Raw genomic sequence first — 3,032 nt, 5'->3', positions numbered from 1 at the left:
CGTAGAAGAAGGCATTAATGGTAGCTGGTTTTTCTTGTAAAATTAGTCTTCATGTATCTCTAGCATCAACAAATGCTAAGACAGTTAACAAATAGAGTTGATGGGACAAAACGATGTTGATTGTTGAGATGTAAAATTTAGGTTAACTATGGGCAGGCTAATCCAGAATGGTTTGCCCAGTTTGTTAGTGTACTGAGACTTGGACATTTCTGTAATGGTCTAGTTTTGATAATGTATTAATGTTGTAGCCTATTAGGTCAAATTGAAGTGCTTTCGGTAAAGACCCTGATATTGCGAGTTTCTTGGCTCTGGAAATGTTGCTATAACATGTTTGAGTTTCCATGATAGCTTCATAGCTTCACAGAGATTTAAGTGGTTGTTTAATTGGTAGGCTGGTTATTAGGTTTCTGTCAAAGGGTTATATCAGAAAATGCCTCTTAAGGGTGTTTATTCGGAGATTATCCATTAAGTTTCTATCCGACTTTTATTGTCCGATGGAGAATAAAAAACCGAGTGAAAATTTCATGAAGTTGTTCTATCCGACTTGCTCATGCTAGAATGGTGAATGCTCCGTTTGGAAAGGAAAGATGGAGCGGCACATGCTTTTGCAAGGATTGGGCCATTCCATATGAGGCCTTGGATGACAGTGGGCGGTTAGGGTATATATGGTTTAAAGGGTTGGGTTAAAAGCGTAATGCAAGAATAAATAATTTAAAAATGTATGATCCAAATGAACCAAAGAAAAAAAAAAGAAAGAATATATGTGCCCAAAACAATGTAGATTAGAATGAGATTTGGGATGAACGAAAAGTTTGGTCAACACTCAAAATCTACTTTAGTTGTTTTGTGGTATACTTGCTATAAATTATTTTTGTATCATTTACAAAATAATGAATAAAGATAAGATTTAAGGAATATTAAATACTTAAATAGGCACTGCAATGTTAATAATAAATGTATGATTCATGCAGTATTGCCAAATCGTTGAGATGTAAAAATATTTTGAAGTTAATTGATTCTATTTATTTATTAGAAATTTGACTAAATAATATAGTTCAAAATTTAAATATGTAAATATATTGACGTTAACATTTTTTATTATTTTTCTATGTTATTTTTTTTCTGAAATGTAAATTTTTCTAGGTCCGTCACTGGTTGGTACTATAATTACTAAATGCTGAATAAGATTAATGTGATGTGTTTTAGTGTAGATTTTGTTGACTGCTGACTATTATTATTAATTAAAAGAAAGCAATAAGAAAGGTCACTTTGATTAGTGTAGATGTGGGTACGCTTCCGTAGTGGATATAGTGTTGGTGGCATATAGAATAAAAAATCAGAAAGCAGTTGGTCGTTAGGGTATTCCGAGTTTGGAGTGAAAACTTTAAAGAATTATCCGGATCGGTCTGGAGGAAGGAGAATGTTTTCGATTCAGTAGAAGTTACGAAAGAATGGAAGATGTAATGATGAAACAAAATCAAGGTTAGATTCATGAATAATGCAATTGATATGTTTATTTCTTTTGGTGAAAGTAAACCATAAGACAAAGCACATCGATGACAATCCACACGTACTACAATTGGTTGAATAATGGTGTAGGCTAAAAGTTATGCATCTGCAAGAACTAATGTACGCGCCATGCACTGAGCAGCGCAGAGTAGAATGTAAGGCCGAAATGGTCAAGCATGATATCAGTGAGCGTTAGTTGAAAACCTGAGTACGTGAACGAAAAAGTTGACTGATAAAGGGTGAACGATGAAGTCAAAACTATAAACCGCAAACCAAAAGCCTTAAACCGCAATCGTAAATGGAAAGCGCACTGTGGAAACCAATCACAATGTACCATTGATCGTGGACCGTATGTCTTCTCATGTACTTGTGGGGCCTTGAGTCGAAGTTATGAAGACTGGGCCCATAGGTTCGACCGATAAACAGGTAAAAAGGATTGCAGCTAGTCCAGTTAGTTCTCAGGACTCGTGAAGCTTGAGAGCTGGCAAGAATCGGTGAAATTAGGCAAAGACTCGCGGAAACAGGCTGAACGAAAGTGGTTAGTTACGAAGCTCAAAATTGATGAGAGCGAGTGTGGTTTGTAACTCAAATCTCCATGTTACTGCACGTTCCCGTTGGGACCATAGTTGTCAGAATCGAGTCGAAAATCGAACCGATCAGACTACTGGCTTACTGGTTCATACGTTCAACCGATGAGTTACTGGTTGAACCGACAGAACCAGTCTGACGTAAATACAAAATATAAAATAGTCAAAAAACAAAAATTAAAATTTAAGATATATATTGACTAATATTTTAAAAACAATCAAGTTTCAACAAATTATAGTCCTTAAGTATTAATTTGTTTATTATTAACTTAATATATAAAATTCTAATTTTTTTCGTAATAAAAAAATTTTATTTTTATTTTTATATTAAAATAAATATTTTTATTTTAATAACTAAGTAATTAGTTTATATTTATTATATTATTATATATTATATNCATATTAATAATTATGACTAATAAAACATATAATTAACTTAAATATAAGTGACCGAGTATAATACTAAAATAATATGTAAAAAATTATTATACGTTTTTATTATATAATTAATAATTAACATATAAAAAAATAAAGAATAATAACATAGTTTAATGATAAAAAGAGTATTAAAGTAAAAAAAAGATTTAGATTTGAACCACAACTTCATGATTTTTGAATTTTTCTATCTAACAGTTTGGTTGTACTGCGTTTCACCGGACTTGACCGGTGCTGGCCGGATTTGGACCGGTTGAAAGTCTGATTTATTAGTTTTCTAGTCAAGGCAGTCGGTGCAATTCGATTTTTACAATTATAGTTGGAACAAACCTATTGCTGTTCCTTAGGCTATTTTACATTGTTGATTATATTGTGACGACGCACAATGAGTTTATTAGATGTTACTTTAACTTTATAGTGGCTTGTGTTTAAAATTACCATGTCTAATTAAAAAAAAAACAAATATTCATGTTGAACATAGTTATTGTTTAATTTAAAGAT

The sequence above is a fragment of the Arachis duranensis genome, chromosome 6, assembly GCF_000817695.3.
Source record: "Arachis duranensis cultivar V14167 chromosome 6, aradu.V14167.gnm2.J7QH, whole genome shotgun sequence".
Classification (NCBI taxonomy): domain Eukaryota; kingdom Viridiplantae; phylum Streptophyta; class Magnoliopsida; order Fabales; family Fabaceae; genus Arachis; species Arachis duranensis.
This window is presented reverse-complemented; position numbering follows the sequence as displayed.